This window comes from Loxodonta africana, chromosome 9, assembly GCF_030014295.1.
Source record: "Loxodonta africana isolate mLoxAfr1 chromosome 9, mLoxAfr1.hap2, whole genome shotgun sequence".
Taxonomy (NCBI): domain Eukaryota; kingdom Metazoa; phylum Chordata; class Mammalia; order Proboscidea; family Elephantidae; genus Loxodonta; species Loxodonta africana.
Genome location: NC_087350.1, coordinates 68,847,409 through 68,869,195, shown reverse-complemented (window position 1 = coordinate 68,869,195; position 21,787 = coordinate 68,847,409). Strand labels below are relative to the sequence as shown.

General features: G+C 42.4%; 1 pseudogene; it reads left to right on the top strand.

The window, feature by feature from the left end:
• The first annotated feature begins 20,673 nt into the window (after nt 1-20,673).
• Nucleotides 20,674-21,311, top strand: LOC111749885 (small ribosomal subunit protein eS12-like; annotated as a pseudogene).
• The last annotated feature ends 476 nt before the right edge of the window (nt 21,312-21,787 follow it).

Genomic DNA, 21,787 nt, shown 5'->3' with positions numbered 1-21,787 from the left:
CACTTCATGTCAACATTAACTTAAAAGATCAAACCACTTGGTTTGGTGTCCAGTCATTATGTGTTTCCATCCCCTAGAAGATTTCAATCTCTCAAAAGGCTCTTCATCGCCCTTGTTGGCCCCTTACTTTGCTAAACACGATGTTCTCTTCTAGCAATTGATCCTCCTGACGATGTGTCCAAAGCAAGGATCCCTGGCTCTAGATATGCTGCCTTCGCATCTCTTTGTCCCATTGCCTGACATTCCCCTACTTAAAGATCCATTGGGCTTAGGACGCATCTTTTTGAAAAGGTACCTCCAAGCTCAGGTTGAATAGGAACAGCTCGAGTAACAGAACAATCTGGGCTGAGATTCAGGAGTCCAAGGGGCCCTGGTGCAGCAATATTCCCAGCTTCCTGCATGATTTCAGTTGGGTCACTTTCCTTCTTGGGGACTTGATTGCCCTGCTTGCATAGCGAGGGCATTAGATTATGTGATCTTGTACACCTTTTGAGGTTATAACTTAGACACTCTAAGATTCTCTAAATTGAACATGGAGGTAAATAGAGGCAGGAGAGAGAGGATCTGTCCTGAACTGTTGCAGTGAAGTAGCAATTTTTTCAATAATTACAGCTTCAAGCAAGAGGTGCTCTTGGCATTTTTATAGCCATTCTCACTTTATTATTTTGAAATGTAAGCAAGATTTCTAAAAAGATAATGCAAATGGGCTCTGATGAATACCAGGAACATTGCTCGAGCCTCTTGCTCACTGCCATCTATAGTTGTAATTGCTTATTCAAAGAGATTTAGCTTCTTAATTACAAGATCATGCAGTGAAAAATAAAATTGGATCAGCACGTGGAATGAGTGGAAATGCGTATGTGAGTGCTTGTGGTGTGTCTCTGCATGTCCGGGTTATGTGTATTTGTCTACTTTTAAGAATCTGAGTCAGAAGCCATTTAAAATCCTTACCAAGATTACGTGATTAGCATTATACTAAAGAGTTTAACGAAAACCCAGCATTAAGATAACCTGGTAAGATTAATTTCCAAAAGCCACTTTTGCAGTTGGAGTATTTCAGAAACAGTTCTTAAAAGTCCAAATGCTCATCTTCACAGAGCCTGCTCAAGTGTTTCTTCCCCTGGGAATGCAGTTTGAAAGTTTGGGGGCAGGGGGGATACCTTGAGGACAATAACACTGGGGTAAGGGAAACCATGCGGTTAGGGTGTTTTATCCATAAGTGATCTGGAGGAAGTGATTGCATTAGAATTTCCCCACAGTGCTTGTAGAAAAACAACTGTAGAACCATTTTGGTGTGTTACCTTCCTCTGTACAGCAGCCCTCCCCTGTGCAACAGCTCCCTTCTGAGAAGAATAGGGGGTGGAGAAGTAAGTCTGAGACTTAAAAAGTCATTTCTTGTTTCTGGTCTCAATTTCCTCAGCTGTGAGGGCAGGACGCTGTAAAGGACACAGTAGGGCTTAATCTGAGTATTAGTGAGAGATGGGAGCAGCCTCCAGTACTGAGAAAGCTGAAGAAGACTTTAGAGGTGAATACAGGCGTCCTGAGGCCACTAGGATTCATGTTCCCTCCAACCGCAGGAAAGAGTTGACACACCTGAGACTCCTCAGGGGACTGAGTGAGGTCCTAGTGAGGAAGGCATTTGCTGTGGGGGATGGCACCAAATATCCTCTGGCAGGTGCCTCAGAGGAGGGAACACTAATGCCAGAATCTTCCAGGAAAGGACTAAACTTATTATTTGGACCAAGAGACCTACACTCCTCGACTGAACCCCATTCTCCTAAATCCAGAGCCCCAGTAGTAGCAATAAGGAGAGGAACTTGACTTATAGAAAACTTCTAGATTCCGAACTGACCATGTTCCAAAATCAGGAAGAAAGTACCTGCAAGGCTGGGTGGGAGCTCAGCAGTTTTTACCTATCTTTCTTAGCTCCTCCCTGAGTTTACGAAGTAAGTGTCATATGTGAGCTCTTTAGGGGAGTAAGTACAGTGGAAGACAATAAGAATGTCCCTTCTATCCCCTCCCCACACCCCACCTTCAATCCTATTCTGCTAAGGCCTTGCTCTAATAGATCACAAAGGACTGACTAAGCCTCTCCCCCTCCGCCGTCTTGGCTCTGTGTCCTCAGAGCCAAGCAGGAAATCCAGGCTCTTCTTGGTGTCAGAGGTTCCATGAGCTCTACGGAGCAGAGACAGGGTTGGGGAACAATGCATAGCTCTTATGGTGGGTGGCAGTCTCAGATGCCCACTCCCATAGTGGGAGCATAATTCAGGCCTTTCCACATCTGCAAATGGTCCCCAGAGCCTCTTCTTCTATGATCTGTGTTCACATCAGGGGAAGTCGAGCTGTTAATCCTCCAGAGCAGGAGACAGCGAACTTTGCTAGACCTGAGACCTACAAGAGCTTGAACAAGAGAATCTAATGCCTTCTGTTCCTGGACTCTCCTTACAGGCCTGGGCTGTTGCAGCCAATCTCAAGGGAGGAATATTTGTGAAAATGCCATATGTTTTTCTTGGACTTGGAAAAGGACCCAAACTAAAGTGACCAGATGAAGATGGTATCTGGTTTTGACCTATGTGGTAGTTTCCAACAGGTTCATCTGAAAGTTTTGTAGTGTATTTCCCCAGTTCCAAATCCCCTTTTAAAAGATAGCTTTCCTGGGAATAGGCCCTGGATAAGTACAGCGTTACTGAAGAAGAAAAACAAAGTGGGAAGCCTCGCACTACCTGATTTTAGAACCCATTATACTGCCACAGTAGTCAAAACAGCCTCATACAGGTACAACAGCAGACACATAGACCAATGGAACAGATCTGAGAATCCAGATGTAAAATCATACACCTGTGAGCAGCTGATATTTGACAAAGGCCCAAGGTTCATTAATTGGGAAAAAGATAGTATCTTTAACAAATGGTGTTGGCATAACTGAATACCCATCCACAAAAAAATGAAACAAGACCCATACCTCACATCATGCACAAAAACTAACTTGAAATGGATCAAAGACCTAAATACAAAATCTAAAATGATAAAGATCATGGAAGAAAAAAAGGGACAACACCAGAAGCCCTAATACATGGCATAAACAGAGTATAAAACATTACTAAAGATACACAAACACCACTAGACAAACTAAATAACTGGGAGCTCCTAAAAATCAAACACTTTTACTCATCCAAACACTTCACCAAAAAAGTAAAAAGACAACCTACAGACTGGGAAAAAAAGTTTGGCTACAACAAATCCGATCAGCATCTAATCTCCAGAATCTACAAGATACTGCAAAACCTCAACAACAAAAAGAAAATTACCCAATTAAAAAATAAGTGAAGGATATGAACAGGCACTTCACCAAAGAAGACATTCAGGTGGCTAACAGATACATGAGGAAGTGCCCACAATCATTAGCCGTTAGAGAAATGCAAATCAAAACTGTAATGAGATACCATCTCACCCCAACAAGGTTAGCATTAATCCAAAAAACACAAAATAATAAATGCTGGAGACGTTGTGGAGACACTAGAACACTTATACCCTACTGGTGGGAATGTAAAAGGGTACAATCACCTTGGAAATAGATTTGGCGCTTCCTTAAAAAGCTAAAAATAGAACTACCGTAAGACCCAGCAATCCCACTCCTTGGAATATGTCCTAGAGAAATAAGAGCCCTCACATGAATAGATATATGCACACTCATGTTCATGACAGCACTGTTCACAATAGCAAAAAGATGCAAACAACCTAGTTGCCCACCAACAGATGAATGGATAAACAAATTATGGTATATTCACACAATGGAATATTACGCAACAGATGAATCCTAAAAACATTTCATAATATGGCTGAATCTAGAAGGCATTATGCTGAGTGAAATTAGTCATAAAAGGACAAATATTGTATGAGACCGCTATTATAATGACTCAAGAAGAGGCTTAAACACAGAAGAAAACATTCTTTGATGGTTATGACGGACGGAGAGGGGTATTCACCAGACAGTAGACAAGAATTATTTTAGGTAAAGGGAAGGAAAACACACAATACAAGGGAAGTCAGCACAACTGAACTAAACCAAAAGCTAAGAAGTTTCCTGAATACAACCAAACACTGCAAGGGATAGAGTAGCAGGAGCGGGGGTCAGGGGACCATGGTTTCAGGGGACATCTAGGTCAATTGCCATAAAAAACCTTATTAAGAAAATGTTCTGCATCCCATTTTGGTGAGCGGTGTCTGGAGTTTTAAAAGCTAGAAATCAGCCATCGAAGATGCATCAATTTGTCCCAATTAAAAAAAAAAAAAAACATTTAAAATACAATTACTTTTACAAATATAAAATAAAGCACATTTAAGCATGATTTATTGGACTGGCTCACACCATTCTCAATAATCAAAATTGATATTCTTCACCTCTGGTTGATATAAGCTTTAGAGCCACTTAAAGGTAGAATGTCTATCATGTGAAGAATAGGAAAGTTATCCTTTTTTTTTTTTTTAGCTGGGGCAAAGGAGAATGAAGATCACCAAAGGCATAAGGAATTATGAGCCCAAGGGACAGAAGGGGTCACATAAACCAAAGACTCCATCAGCCTGAGACAGGAAGAACTAGATGGTACTCGGCTACCCCCAATGACTGCCCTGACAGGGAACACAACAGAGAGTCTCTGATGGAGTGGGAGAAAAGTGGGGTGCAGGCCTCAAATTCTAGTAAAAAGACCAGACTTGATGGCCTGACTGAAACTGTAGGGACCCCAGATGTCATGGCCCCCAGACTTTCTGTTAGCCCAGAACTAAAACCATTTCCAAAGCCAACTCTTCAAAGATTAGACTGGACTATAATACATAAAATGATACTGGTGAAGAGTGTGCTCAAAAAAAGAAAAAAAAAAAAAGTAGGTACATGAGACTAAATGGGCAGCTGGTGTCCGGAGGGGAGACGAGAAGGCAGAAGGAGACAAGTGCTGGTTGAATGGACGTGGAAAATACAGGGTGGAGAGGAGAAGCGGGCTGTCACATTGTAGGGAGAGCAACTAGGGTCACATAACAATGTGTGTATAAGTTTTTGTATGAGAAACTGACTTGAATTATAAACTTTCCCTTAAAGCACAATTAAAAAAAAAAATAATAGGATAACTTTCCTATTCGTCACATGATAGCCATTCTACCTTTAAGTGGCTCTAAAGCTTATATCAACCAGAGGTGAAGAATATCAGTTTTGATTATTGAGAATGGTGTGAGCCAGTCCAATAAATCATGCTTAAATGTGCTTTATTTTATATTTGTAAAAGTAATTGTATTTTAAATGTCTCTCGAACAACCTTATAATAAGTAATAGGCTTACATAAGAAACGGTAAATAAATTAATTGATTCGATTGCTTCTCACAGTCTTAATCTGGCCCCTGGCCACCTCCCTGACCTCATCTATCATCACTCTTCCCTTCCCTTGCTCCGCTCAGCCACACTGGCCATCTTGCTGTTTCCTCAGCAACAGGCAGCTTCAGAGCCTTGTTCTTTCCTCAGCCTAAACTACTCGCCTTCCAGAAATCCGTATGGCTATATTACCCCTCCTCTTAGGCCTTGGTGAGATCTTCTCTGGCCAATCTACCTCAAAGAGAAGCTGCTCTCCCTCCATCTCCCTAGGACCAGTTGCCTTGGAGTTGACTTCAACTCATGGCAACCCTTTGTGTGTCAGAGTAGAACTGTGCTCTGTAGGGTTTTCAATGGCTGGTTTTTCAGAAGTAGATCACTGAGCCTTTCTTCCGAGACACCTCTGGGTGAACGCAAACCTCCAACCTTCCAGTTAGCCGTTCAGTGCGTTAACCATTTGCAACATCCAGGAACAACTCCACCACCCTACCCAGCTGTGATTTTCATCACATTAATCTCTATGTGGCATTATATCACAGAGCTCTTCATTCATTTGCATCTGTCTGCCCCACTAGAATGTAAGCCCCAAGAGGGCAGAGGCTTTCTTTGGTTCTTACTGGATCCTCCATGCCTGAAATGGTGCCTGGCAGGCCAATGCCATTCAAGAAATATATGTTGAATTAATTTTAAAAAATTAACAAGTAAACATTTTTAGTGCTTATTATTCAGACGTATGTGGTAAGCATTTTCATATATATGTTCTCACGAATGCCCTTTCAAGCATCCTGTCTTCACTACCTTCTCCATCTCCTTCCACTCTTCTTTCTATCCGCTAGTAGAATTCACTGCTTCATTACATATGGTCTCACAGCATGTTGTCTTGTTCCCCCCACAGAGCTCACCACATTATATTTATTTCTTCTGTGCCCACATCTCTCTCTCCCTGGATTGTGTATTTTTGGAAGGTAGCAGCATAGCAATATTCATCTATTTTCTCAGCACTGACCCAATTCTCTGACAAAGAGTAAGCATTCTACAAATGTTAATTGAATGAATGAAGCCATGAACAAACAAATGAGTGGCCTTCCAGCCAAAGAGAAAAGAATGAGCAGAGACAGACAGAAGACACGTTTCTATCTTTCTTTGGCTTTCAGAGGCACAGGATCTGAGAACAAAATTTGGAATCAAATTTAGGTTTGAACACAGTTTCTACCACTTACAAGCTCTGACATCTTGAGCAATTTGCTTATATTGATCTTCATTGTTACCTTCTGTAAACTAGATTCACCTACTCTTTGGATTAAGTGATATAGGTAAGTGCCTAGCATGCTAGTTCCTTTCCTTCTGTAATGATGCAGAATGGCTCCACATTCTCAGGGTATGATAACCAATCTGATTGGGACTGTGGACCTGGGGAGCGGTGAGAGAATGGGGACAGAGAAACTCATTATCCAACTCCCTCCCTAAGAAATTAGATTTCTGTCACCTTGACATTGGTAACAACAGATGTATTTCCCAGGCCTGTGAGAGTTCTTTCACAATGGCTTTAACATTGAGGATTCCCTCAATCTGGGACTTGATGGCCATCCAAGACATCTCCATGATCTCATCAGGAAAGTCCTCTTCCCACAGCCCTTCCTGGAGACAAGACACATACACAAATCTGTCCCTTGGACTTTTCTTTCAGTTTAAGTATCTGTTGAATAACAGAATCTTAAGGGGCATTAGGAGGGTCTGTCTTCAGTGCAGCATTTAAAAATGCTTCCAACATTCATTTCTGTTTTACTTCTTTATTTTTTTAGCCTCAAAAGAAGATTCTTCTTCTCCTGTATGATTCATTTCTACCTGTATCTCACAGTCATGAAAAGTATTTCTTCAAAACTAAACTACAATTCTACTTCTACATATTTGTTGAGGTTGTTTAGGGAATCAATTAATCACACCCTCTCTCCTGAGTTCTGAATCCACTGGGAAAGAAATACTGGCATCAAACAGGAATCTGAATATCAATATTATTGATGGGAAAGTGATAATGGAAAATGTGACAGATATGAGAAGTCTACATGAGCTTTGCTCCTTTTCCCTTAATTCCAGATCTTGGGAACTAAGCGTGAGAAGAGTTAGGCCTCACAGTTTTCAGCTGCATGGAGCAACATTACTTGCCTCACTTAAGGGTGGCAAATACAAGAGAGAAAGACCACTCATGAGCAGCATTGTTTTTCCCATCCAAAAGAGAGATGTCCACCAAAGGATGTTAGATTTTCACCGTCTCACTAATTGGAGACAGGAAGAACAGCATTACTTTTAAGTGGATAGAAGTTCCTATTTTATGGTCTGTCGGAAAGATGAGGGGAGGAAAAGGATGCTGGTCTGGTTGCTCTGCTGCTTGTATATTGCCCTAGAATACCCTTGACCAATCATGCTTTATCTTTTCAGAATGTAGCTGAGTGTATAGCCTTCTCCTATGCCAACTCTAATTTAAAGTAAATCCAGTTTCTTTGGTTCTTCTTCACATTATTACTTCTATCACATTTATTTTTATTAGTTCATCCCTAAATCCTGTCCAGAGTCCATGTTTCCTGAATCAAAGTTTCCCAAACAATAACTTCTATGGTCAAGACCAACTCTATGAAAATTTCCAGCAATGGAAAATCTTTCTCAGCACTATGTCTGATTCATCACTTGTGACCCACTGTGACTCTGAGCTCTTCTTTCTCATTCAATAGATAGTTTATTCCTCTCCCTTGAGTGACTACTCTGTACTTTTCCTAATAGACTTCACCTATCCTTTTGGCCAACCTCAAGGGTTAAGAGCATTCATAATTGTAATCCAGATTTCCCAAGATCTTGCTTTCATGCCAATTCACATCAGAGGCCAATTTAATGAGTACTTCTGCCATTCATGTATCTAAGATATTAATTATATTGCTGAGTACCCCTAACTTCCTCCTATTCACTCAAGGGACAAGAAAGACTCTGACCACCCACCAGCCATCTAACAAAGGTGAGACTCTAACTTATGGGTACCATGGAAGCACATGGGGATATCTGGAAATGAGAGCTGTGACCTCAAGTACCAAAAGATGAAGGAGGGGAAGGTTTGACTAACAGGAGAAAGAAGGTGATCTGCTGAGGGTAAAAAGGACCAAGTGCTTCACAATTGTGCTTTGGCAACTAATCACAATGGCAACAATTATAATGACCCACAGCATAGTATACTATGTGTCTCTCCTTCCCATAGGGAACTTTGAGTCTATTACAGTTATCTTGGTAACTGGAGAAGAAGCTGATGTTTGGTAGACCAAGTACTGACCTAGATGTCAATTTTCTGGAGCTAGCATTCTTTAGGGCTGTGACCTTGGGCAATCACCTTACCTCCTTGAGCCTCAACTTCCTCATCTAGAAGATGGGTATGATAATGCCTGTGTCCCAAGGTTGTCGTATTGCTCAAATGGGATCTAGGATGCAAAAGCACTTCAGAAACTGAAGTATTATACAAACTGAAGGTATTATTATTGCTAATAACAGTTATTATCCCATTATCCCTGCAAGGCACATAAAGGGAAGAATGTTACTTTACTCATTTTACAGATAAGAAAACAGAGGTACAGAGGTCCAAGGGATTACAGTGCTGGGAAAAGACCATAAGTTTCAGCATCGGGTAAATGCAAATGCCATTTGCTAGCTATGTGTTCCTTAACCTCTCACCTTCAGTTTGTTCTCCTATAAAATTAGAGCTGTTGTGAGGATGGCCTGAGATAACATAAGTAAGGCACCTGATACATTATCTGGCATCTGACAAGTATCCAAGAAATCGTAGCTGTTATAATTATTTAGCCTATCTTCGCTACAGGGAAACCGTGGTGGTGTAGTAGTTAAGTGCTACAACTGCTAACCAAAAGATCAGCAGTTCGGATCCACCAGGCGCTCCTTAGAGACTCTATGGGGCAGTTCTACTCTTTCTATAGGGTCACTATGAGTCGGAATCGACTCGACAGCACTGGTTTTTTTTTTTTTTTGGTTTGGTCACTACAGGATAGCTCCTTTCAGCCATCCTTACTTTATTGAAAGTTTTAGTATCTAGCTTACTAATTAATCTACTTTTTGGTTGTTGTTTCTGAGAGACCATGATGTGAACAGCCTTTGACTACTTTTACTTCCTTCCTGAATCTTTTTTTTTTTTTAAGTAGAACACTGAGAAAAAAAAAAGACAGAGAGAGAGAGAGAGAAACAGCCACAGAATAGAAAGTTTATGAGATTGTGTTTTAGCTTGAAAAGCACGAACAATTTCCCTTTCAGATGTCCACAGACTCATATTGGTAGCAATGCTTCAAGGGCAGGTTGATTGATAGTGCCTCTATATCATGTAGGGTAGAAGGCTCCACCCCCCAATTTAAAAGTTTTTTTTTTTTAATGGAAAAATTGATGTGCTATGAACCATGGCAGCTACAAACACAAGACTTGAAGCAGAGCGATGGGGCAGCCCAAGCCTTCCCCTGCTCCATCTAGAGCAACAACAAAGGGAGAGCTTGGCTTAGTAAGGGAGAGTGTACCAGATAGCTCTGGGCACTGTGAGTGACTCTCAGCTCCTGTCTAGACTCCCCACACCCTCCCCATGCTGCTGCAATGAAGTGCCACCCTTTGTCAGAGGACTCTGGACAGTCAATGGGATAATGTGGTTTAAAACTTGTTCTGAGCCTCCTGGAGAAAGTGAGCCTTGAGTATCAACATTTAGGCATATCCCAAAGCAGAATGCCCAGCTCTGATCCTGGGCAAAAAAATGGTGTGTCTGTGTGTGCACATATGCATATGATGTGTGTATGTATGTGTGTGCTTGTGTCTGGATGCATATGCATTCACATGTTGGAAAGCACACGTGCAGGGGGTGTTGTGCATGTGTGTACACTGCTTGCAAATCCCTGGAGCCCTGCTTGTTACCACCTGGGAGTGGCACAGAGGCAGGCTAAGGTGAGGATGGGAGCCCAGAGCCATGGGGTAAATCTAGCTCAAGGAGATAAGGTTCTGGCCCTGCTTCTGTAGCCCCCTCTGCCTTTCTGCCTTGGCCCAGTGAATTCCTCATCTTTCTGCTCTCCAGTCAACTGATTTTTCCAGGGAAATCATAGTCAACTGATTTTTCCAGGGAAATCATCCTTGGCCTCCCAGGCTCAATCAATTCCTCTCCCATTAAACATTCCAAAAGCTGTTGTATTCCTCTCCCTGGAGTAAAACACCCTCCTTCGTGGCATTTATCAGCAGTGCAATTTTACATTTATTTGGGTAATTGTTTGGTCAAAGTCTGTGTAACTCACTAGGCTGAAAGCTTCATGAAAGTAGGAGCACTGTCTGTTACTGTTCACCAGTGTGTCCAGGCACATGGTAGATAATCTAAACAACAAAAACACCTTGTTCAATGAATGAATGAATGCATGGACCATTAAAGCACTCATAGGCTAAGTCCATCAACCAGTGATCTTCTCTTAGGTCATTTTCCTCACTTATAAAATAGTAACCATAAAGTCTACTCTGTCTGCTGTGGAGACAAGGCACTGGATCGTAAATGCACATAATCAGTTTGGGGTTCTATCGGCTGAAAAAATTCTCCTTAGGAAACCGGGAGGCTGCAGGCCTTAATTACAGCTCTGTTCCCCCAGAGATTCTGATTCAATTAGTCAGAAAGAGACCTAAGTGTTGGAATTTTTTGCAAGTTCCCCAATCACCCAGGTGATTCTAAGATGCAGCGAAGGTTGAGACCCACTATGCTTTGTACTTCAGGCAACTCCAAGTTCAGTCATTCCTGGTCTCTGCCCTGTAGGATCTCCTTGTTCAGTAGGCAGGGGAGCACCAGATGAACCTGAACTAGGTCCTTATATTAGAGTGTGCCAAGAGCTAGAAAGGAAGTGTGTAGTAGTAGCTATAAGATTAAATAAAAAGAAGAAAAACTACCTCTGCTTGGGTAGGTTGCTCAGAGATCACCATATGGGGCCATGACAGGAGATCCATGCTGACATACAATTTGGCATCCACCAGACAGAGCCAAGGAGGGCCTTCCAAGAACAAGCAGCAGTAAATCCAAAGATGTAGCGTTGTGAGAGGTCAAGAAAATTAGAGATTGTTCCACATCTCAGAGCTAAGATGATATAGGCTACAAGAAGATGTGGAAAATGATGCCACGTGAAGAAGCATGACTTGGCATTCTTGCTTATGAGGAGAAAGGCAATCCCAGAATGCTTTGGTGAAAGAAGTGATCAAAACAATGATCAATCACAAGAAATAACTGGAGAGGAAGTAAAAAAAAAAAAAAAAAACAGCCCCCAGGGGCTTCTGGATTCAAGCAGTTGAGGCAGATGGTTTAGATTAGTCCAGCAGATCTCCAAGTGTGGTCCCAGGCCAGGACCATTACCATTAACTGGGAGCTTGCTAGAAGCGCAAATTCTCAGGCCCCGTCGCAGACCTACCAATCAGAAACTCTGGAGGTACAGCCCAATAAACTGTGTTTTTACAATCCCTCTTGTTGATTATGATGCATGTTCAAGCTTGAAAACCTCTGATTGGTTGATGGGAAGTCTCCAGAGGCTGTAGCATTTTTTTTTTTTTTAGTATAGAATTCACAGAGGCTGATGTAAAAAGGGGCTCTTGGAATACGTGTTTTATTTATTGCAAATAAACTCCAGCTTTGACATATCTAAAGGATCTTAAATCACAAGGAACTTACCCCACAGTGGAGATGAGATCTGCCAGCCAGGTGGCATCTTCTGTGGCAGGGCAGGTGCTTCTGCCTAACCACGAAGAAAGATGCCTTGCTCAGGGCTCGACAGTGAGCACGGGGCCTCCCCCAGCCCCCGCCTGCCAAGCCTGCCTAGGATCTGGAAACTGGGCAAGGCAAGATTCCCACATACAGAATTAGATTCTAGAAACAGGTTAGTTATCTCAGACAGACTTAGCACAGAGGAATGTTATCTCTTTACAGATCAACACACAGATCTGCATGAAACCGAATTGGAACTATATCATCTTTCTCAGAGAAAGCCACCAACCACCTCTTTGGTACAGGAATTAGAGGACACCTGTGCCATTCCTTACAGACCACTGGTGGCACAGTGGTTAAAGTGCTCAGCTGCTAACTGAAAGGTCAGCGCTTGGAACCCACCAGTTGCTCCATGGGAGAAAGATGATGTGGCAGTCTGCTTCCATAAAGATTTCAGTTTTGGAAATCCTATGGGGCAGTTCTACTCTGTCCTATAGGGTTACTATGAGTTGGAATAGATGAGACAGTAATGGCCTTGGTTTTGGTGCTATTCTTTGCACAGACCAATTAGGGACAAGGTTTCTGTAATTATCTGAAGTCGACCATTCCTCCACCATCAGCCATAGACTTTTTTCTCCTCTATTCTGGGTACCTCTCACTTTCAGGGGGCACTTGTAGATGTGTAGACCTTTTGCAACTGCCCATGGAAAGGAAGCCCCAAAGAGCCCAAGAGACAAATGCCAATTACCATGTTCTATTTTTCAGAGGCAGACTGTAATTACTCTGAAAAAATGATCGAATCAGCAAAGTATGATGTTGCGTGACAACTGTAAAGGAAGCATTGGATGCTGTGTAAATGTTCCTTTCCTTCGCCTTGGTCATTTACTTTTAGAATCTTGTTGTTTTGCTGCCTCCTTTCCACACTGATCTTGCCACTTCTATGGAATAGTGAAGGAGGGTGGGGAGAGGTTAAGCACCAGATAGACCTGGGCTGGGTCCAACTCTCACCAGCTGGGTGACTTTGGCCAGGTCACTTCATGTCTCTGAACCTCAGTTGTCTGCAAAACAGGGAAAATAAGAGCGCGTTGTTTTTGTGAGGCTTAAGGGAGAGGATATTTATGAAAAACTAGGACAGTGACTGGCATATTCTGAGAGGTTAACAAACGTGGTGCTTCTCCCTTTTTGCGAGATCAAAAGGCAATTTGTGCTGTGAATAGGTTGCATGGGTGTTGGTTGTTACTATTCTCTTTCTTTCCTTTCTAATTTTTACATCTAAGCCTTTATTTACCAGGGTCTTGGTTTTTATTGAAATTACACAATGTTGTTGTTGATAGGTGCCGTCTAGTTTTTTCCAATTCATAGCGACTTTTAAGTACAACTGAAAAAAACATTGCCTGGGCCTGCACCATCCTTACTATTGTTGCTATGTTTGAGTTCATTGTTACAACCACTTTGTCAATCCATCTCATTAAGGGTTTTCCTCTTTTTCACCGACTCTCTACTTTACCAAGCATGATGTCCTTCTCCAGGGATTGGTCCCTCCTGGTAACTTGTCCAAAGTACTTGAGAGGAAGTCTCATCATCCTCACTTCTAAGAAGCATTCTGGCTGTACCTGTTCCAAGACAGATTTGTTTGTTCATCTGGCAGTCCATGGTATATTCAATATTCTTCACCAAAACTATAATTCAAAGGCATCAATTCTTCTTCATTCTTACTTATTCATTGTCCAGCTTTCACATGAGTATAAGGTGATTAAAAATAGCATGGCTTGGGTCATGGCTTAGTCCTCAAAGTGACATTTTTGCTTTTTAACACTTAAAAGAGGTCTTTTGCAGCAGATTTATGAAATTACACAATATTATTATTAAAAAGGAGTCTCTGGGTGGTGCAAATGGTTAACACTGCACTGCTAATCGAAAGGTTGGTGGTTGGATCCTACCCAGAAGCACCTTGGAAGAAAGATCTGGGGATCTACTTCTGAAAAATCAGCCACTGAAAATCCTATGGAGCACAGTTCTCCTCTGACACATTGGTTTGCCATGATTCTGAGTCAAGTCCACTGCTTTACTGCTTAGTGGTTTAGTATTTAAAAGACACCCACAGTTAAGCATTTCACATGTATTATCTCATTTAATTCTCACAATGGTAGGTTAACTATCTCTTTTTTACAGTTAAGCAAATGCAGCATGTCTTAGTTGTCTTAGTTATCTAGCGCTGCTATAAGAGAAATACAAGTGGATGGCTTTAATGAAGAGAAATTTATTCTCTCACAGTCTAGGAGGCTAGAAGTCTGAATTCAGGGTGACAGCTCCAGGAGAATGCTTTCTTTCTCTGTCAGCTCTGGAGGAAGGTCCTTGTCATTAATCTTCCCTTGATCTAGGAGCTTCTCCATGCAGGAACCCTGGGTCCAAAGAGGTACTCTGCTACCACCACTGCTTTCTTGGTGGTATAAGGTCCTCATATCCCTCTACTGGCTTCTCTCCTTTATATCTCAAAAGGGATTGACTTAAAACACAACCTAATCTTGTAGATTGAGTCCTGCCTCATTAACATAATTGCCAGTAATCCCACCTCATTAACATCATAGAGGTAGGATTTATGACACACAGGAAAGTCACATCAGATCACAAAATGGTGGACAATCACACAATACTGGGAATCATGGCCTAGCCAAGCTGACACACATTTTTTGCGGGACACAATTCAATCCATAACATAGCACCAAGAAGTTGCCTATAGTTTGGGAACTTTGCAGTTGATTAGTGTCAAGATGAGTTTTTGAGAGCAGAGTCCACTTTGCCTCCGTAGGAGAGGCCCTGCAGATCTTTGCAGCCTGGTTCCCATGTTGGATCCACAAGGGATATATCCAACGTCACAGAGCAAGTCACGGGTGACAGCATGTTTAGAATTCACACAGACCAGGGTTCCAAGTTCTTTGCTCCTGTGGGAGTTTCAGACACACTTCTCCCACCCCAAGGAGGCAAGATCTAAATCATCCTTTCCCAAACCATCATCCAGGCATCTCTAGTTTGACAAAGAAACCTTGGAGGCATCATTCTTTGTGGTGCTTCTAATCCCAGAGTGGGGTGGGGAGGTTGGCGGGAGGTGGGGGGGGCGGTGGATCTTCAGGAGCTTAGTTCCTGTTTATCCATGTGCTATTCTTCTTGTCCCTGAGGCTATAATATCCATTTAGAAGGATTAAATAAAATGGGATTGAGAGGCAAAGAAAGGGGAGATAAAGGGGCAGGAGAGAGGGAGAGAGAAGGTGGAATGCTCTAAGCATTAAGATAAAGAGCCTAAGACATAACTAATTCTCAAATAGGTCTCACTTCTTAAAGACAAACTGCTCCTTGAGAAATCATGGGCAGGTGAAAGCAGCCTGGTAGACTCTTTTTGTCCATGAACCTGGCTTTTCTTTGCAGCATTCTCAGGTGCACTGGGGCCCTGGGAAGAGAGATGGCTTTTTCAAAAGATACTTCCACCTCCTAATCCCTGTGCCTACAAACCAAATATTGATCTATTTAGTAAACCAGCCTGTAGGAGGAGAGATTGTAAAGCCCTGTTTACTCAGCAGTTGGGCCCCCCTGACAGCTGCTCAATGGGGGATTATGATGTCATAGTGGTAATTACACTATAAACAGGGAATGGGGGAGAATAAAGCATGAAAGGGAACCGTGGGGCTCGTTACCAGGCAACACAAAATATGTAACCTGAAACCAGACCATGTAAATTTCCCTGCTAGCTTCCCAGATGTCCTCACTTTATGGCCCAATGCTCAGTTTCAGTTTCAATTTGTTTATGTACCCTTCTTCGGTCACAAATGTGGAACTGAAATGTTGGAAGAGAGAAAGGAAAGCAAAAAAAAAAAAATGGGGAATAAAGGATTTGTGCTTTCTCTCCCTGGGTGTGAGCAGTCAAGAAAAAGCTAAGGGGCTTAGTCTCTTCAGAGCGTTGTAGGGGTCAATGGCCAAGAAGGCAGCTAAAGCAGGTAAATAAGCCAAAGGCAAATAGGAAAATGATCCAGGGAGAGACAGAGAAAAAAAAAAAAGAACGAATTAAATGAAACTGGGCAAATGGGAGAAAGAGAAGGAAGAAGACTCTGTGGCAGGATCACCTCGGAGACTGGGAAGGGCCCTAGAGACGCCAATCCCTGGCGAGCCCACTGCCACAGCCCCATCTAGTGGTTGCCCCACACCTACTTTCATACCTGCAGACATGAAGCACTCCCTCTAGCACCAGAAAGCCCCTTGTCTATCTTCGGGTGCTTTCTCAAAAAACTCTTAGGGTGAGCTGAAATCAGCCTCCCTGTTCTAGAAACTCCACCACCACTACCGCTGCTACCAGATTCTGATACCCAGAACAAGTTTGCTGCCTCTACCCACCTAACGGTTTTTCAGAGATTTGGAAACAATGACCGTATACCCTGCACCTCTCTTCTGGATTCTCATCACAGCAATTGGTCTCCTGATGTTTTTTTTTTTTTTCTTTCCAGAAGACACTGCTTTTTGCTCAACCCCTTGAATAATGTTCCACGTATAACCTAGAATTGGAAACTAGGCATACCCCCTCAAGTAAGGTTTGACCTCACAGAACTAAGGATCAACCAGAGCTCTTCCCCACCCCCACTCCAGCTGGTGGCATGCTAGAGATGGCTGGAGCAGGTTCATGAGAGCTAACTGTTAAGCTTTCAGGAATTCTGTGAATTGGTTGTTAAACCGTTGGTAACTTAAAATCAGCCATGGTGATGGTATTTACACCAGAGGTATTGGCAAACAAAAGGCAACAGGGCCTTTCTCCTCTATCCCCCAGAGAACTGCTAGCCCCTCATCTAACACATTTTACCTCTTTTAGGATTCAGTGCCTCACAGAGGACTGGCAGGAACCCGTAGCCAGAGAGCCCGTACAAACTACGCGCATCCCTGTAACAGAAAGTTACAAAAGAAAGAACCACCTCAGTTAGGTCTAAAAAAACTGGGGCAGCATCTTAATTCCTCTTGACTCTCTTCCATCTATAGTGGCCACATTTGCTGTCTGAGAACATTTCTCTTGGGACTGATTTACACTATGGCCACACACATTTCCACAGGGCATGCCAAGAACCAGATGCTGAAAGACCAGGTTGCAAAAAAAAAAATGTTCACTGAACTAAACCATAGAGGCTGCTGCTGTTGCTGTCATGGGTACAATCACAGCAGCTGGCACAACCATGGCGTTTCTGTAACCTTTGGAATTCTGTCAAATTTCTTCTCCTAAATTCTAGTAATAACTGTCTAGAATGATAGTCTGGTGACAGAGCTAATTCCAGTCCTAGCTCGGACACTCTTTGGGTGTTTGATTGGAAGCTCACCCCTTTCTGGGCTTCAGTTTCCCTATCTGTCAGCCGTAAGGGTTAAGTCTTAGGATCTCTAACTCCAGATGACTTTTGCAGCTGGACCCAGCCTGGACGGCAGCATCAATCTTTTTGCAAGCGCTGTGAGCAGAACTCAGCATGGATGAGCAGCCTTTTCCACGAGCTAATTCTCATAGTGTAGACTTGTTTCCCGCCTCCACTCCTCCTGTTGTCCTGGGGATGGTTTGTTTGTTGTGACCTCTCCTCAGATGCACTACAAATGCTGATGAAATTGTCCTCAATATTGCACCCATGGGCCACGTTATCACCCAAATAATCTCACCTAAGCCCAGGCCAATTTTAAATCATTTCCCTAAACCAGGCAGCCTAAGGTGCACTACCCTTATGCCTCATATGAAGCAGAGGTCTGGGGCCTTGGCAAATCCTCCCCACCCTCTGCAAAGATCTCTGTGGAGTCTACCTGAGCCTTTCCTAAGAGGAAATACACACAGTGTTTTCTATTATTAGCATTATGACAACTGAGAAAGTGTCCCAGTGCTGCCACTATGGGTGTTTGTACCACGTTCCTTTCAAGAGACTAGGCTTTGAAGTAAGAGGGGCCTATATCATCTGCCCGTCCACTCTTTGCCTAACCTCTTCTCCTATCGCCAATCCCCACGAGCTCCAGCCATCCTGGTCTCCTGCTCAATGCCTTTACACGTCTTTTTTTAAAAAAACTTTATTGTGTTTTAAGTGAAAGTTTAGCACACAAATTAGTTTCTTATTCAAAACTTATTCAAAAACTAATTGTTTTGTGACATTGATTGCAATCCCTGTCTTTACACTTCTTGTTCCCACTTCCTGGATCGCTCTTCGCACACATGTCCATATGACTTATTCCCTTCAGGGTCTGCTCTGATGTCACCTCCCACATTTCCCCTGACTACCTTGTATGAATAGCAGTTCTTCCACCTAGCTTTATCTGTCTCCATAGATTATCACCATCTGAGAATGATGAAAAAAACAAAAAAACCAACCCACTGCCATCGAGTCAATTCTGACTCAGGGCAACCCTACGTGTTACAGAGCAGAGCTGTGCCCCATGGGGTTTTCTTGGCTGTGCTCTTTACGGAAGCAGTTTGCCAGGACTTTCCTTCACGGAGCCACTTGTTGGGTTTGAACCCCCAATGTTTAGGTTAGCAGCCAGTTGCCAACTGCTTGCACCATCCAGACTCCTGAGCATGATATACTTATTTTGGAGATAAGCAATATATGTTTATCTGCTTATTTCCTATCTGCTTCCCCAGAATGTTAGGTATGTGAGGGCAAGGGCTTTTTTTTTTTGTTCACTGCTGAATCCCCAGTGCTTAGTACAATGTCTGGCACATAATAGACACCTAATAAATATTTGCCAATGAATGAATCAACCTGGGTTTGAATCTTGAGCACTGGCACTTAACAGCAATGCTACTCTGGCCTGTGACTGTAATTCTCTGAGCCTTGGGTTCCTATTCTGTAAATTGGTAATGATAGTAGCTATCCTCATAGCTGTTCTGAGGAATAAGTGAGATGATTAGTGTATTCAGGAGCCTAGCACAGTACCTGACCCATAGAGGATACACCAACCACAGACATTTGTTCCACCTACCTTTCCCTAGTCCATATACTTATTTGCAATCCTCAGAGTAAACGTATTTCGATTTCTTATGTTATCATAGACAGTTTCCACATAGTTCCATAATATACATGGTTTTAAAATAGCCCACCAACTGTCCTGAACCATTCTCCTGCTGTTGGATATTGTGCTTACCTCAAATTTTGAATACTTAAGGATGAGCATCTTTTTTTAAAATATAGCTTTTTTCTCCTTCTTAAGGAATTTGTTTTTGCTCGACTCCTTGAATAATTTTCAGTCTGTCAATGTTCCACGTATAATCTAGAATTGGAAACTAGGCTTACCCCCTCAAGTAAGGTTTGACCTCACAGAACTAAGGATCAACCAGAGCTCTTCCTCACCCCCACTCCAGTTGGCTCGGTGTGGGTGCATGGGACTCAGAGGTTCACAGAGTGATTCATCCATTCTTCTACAGCTTTCAACTTCTTAAAGAATTCAGACTTGGGAGAAGTTTTAGTTATCATCTCATCATATCAAGGAGGAAAATCAAGGCTAGAGAAAAGAAACGTGTTTTCCAAGTTCATTTGGCCAGTCAGTCCCAAGCAAGGACAGGGCCCCAGGTCCACTAACTCTCAGACCACTCCTTTGCCAGTACTAAAATTAAGATATTTCTACCAGGCATAAAAGAAGCCATGGTGGGGTAACAGGTAAGTTCTTGGCTGCTAACCGAAAGGTTGGTGGTTCTACTCCATCATATTGAGTTGCTATGAGTTGAAAATCAACTTGACGGCACCTAACAACAATAATATGATAATAATGATAGTGTTGCCTCTTCTAAGCTTCTTTTTTTTTTGTGTGGTTGTTGTTAGGTGCCATCGAGTCAGTTGCAACTCATAGTGACCCCAGGTACGACAGAACAAAGCATTGACCAGTCCTGCAGCATCCTCACAATCATTGGTATATTTGAGCCCATTGTTGCAGCCACTGTGTCAGTCCACCTTGTTGAGGGTCTTCCTCTTTTTAGCTGACTCTCTACTTGACCAATCACGGTGTCCTTCTTCAGGGACTGGTCTCTCCTGATAACATGTCCAAAGTAAGTGAGACGAAGTCTCATTGTCTTCACTTCTAAGGAGCATCCTGGCTGTACTTCTTCCAAGACAGATTTGCTCATTCTTCCGGCAGTCCATGGTACATTCAATATTCTTCACCAACACCATAATTCAAATGCATCAATTCTTGCTTGGTCTTCCTTATTCATTGTCCAGCTTTTGAATGCATATGAGGCAATCGAAAATATCATGGCTTGGGTCAGGTGTACCTTAGTCCTCAAAGTGACATCTTTGCTTTTTAACACTTTAAAGGGGTCTTTTGCAGCAGATCGAGGCTCTTGTCAAAGTTTTTGGGCCCATCATTTCAAGGAAAGGAAATGTGACAGATACAATTTGTTTTCTACTGAGAAATTTAAGCATGTTATTCTGCTCCATTCCTTCCAATCTCAGCTTCTGGCTTGACATACTGACAAGCAGGATTAAGAAGTGACTCTGTCTCTTTCCCTGCCCCCACTGATTTTCACAGAGGCAGAGTCCCAGGTGTGTTCAAGATTCAGCTCTACTCATAACCCACCACTGTGATTCAGGAAGACATTGCTGCTGGAGGGATAAAGGACTTTACACAGCTTTACAAGAGGTGCTGAAGACCACTCTCATCCACAATGGCCTAGTACAGGGAATTCACAAAACCTATCTTTGTGTGCTTGCATCCAACTGTGATAATGTATGTTAAGTTGGTGGAGGCCCTTTGTGCTGAACACCAAATCAGCCTAATCAAGGTGATGATTACAAGAAACTAGGAGAATGGGTAGGCATCGGAAAAACTGACAGAGAGGAGAACCCTGTAAAGCAGCTGTGTGGTTGTTCAGGACTATGACAAAGCATCTCAGGCCAAGGATGTTACTGAAGTATATTTCAGATGCAAGAAATGAACAAATTAAAAACTTGGCTCTTAAAAAAGTAGAAGAAGAAGTGTCTCTGTGCTCAAGAACAGGATTCAATATCAGAAGATCAAGAGAGAATCTAAACCTGACCAGCACAGCACGTGGACCTGCGCACTTGTCATTTAAACTGTTCTCACTCTATGTTTCCTGTAGGAGGTACAAAGACTTCTCCCACAAGACATTGAAGCAAATACTGAGCAGTACTTTTCTGCTATGAAGATGATGGATATGTACAGATAAATCATCATGACAGTAATGAGTGGTTCCTGGAGAATGACAGAACTTCAGGGAGTCCTCCACTCTGCAAGTACAATTTGCAACCCACTCTAGATCTTAGCTACCTACTTTGCCTTGAATCTTAATGATATCAGAGTAGAACAGAATAGAAGAATAATAGTTCAAATTTCATACTGAGCCTTTTTTTTTATTATTTCATAAAGTACAAATCTTCTTCAATCCCAAAGAAAAGAAATAAAATTCACCAAACATTCATGGAACTAGTCTCCATGTTGGGCCATTCCCATAAAGCCAGTGGTCATTAGTTTAGCACTGAGTAAGAGAAGAGTTTCCTGGAAATGTCTAATTCAGTTATAGTCTTAGATTCAGGATGAGATGGTACAATTACCATAAAAAGGCCTTTATTGATGTGAGAACAGACTTCTCACTTTTTCTGTATAGAAGTTAGCAATCACCCCTTCACCCCCTCTCGTTTTTTCCCTAAATGGGCTGGGAAGAGGTGTTAGCA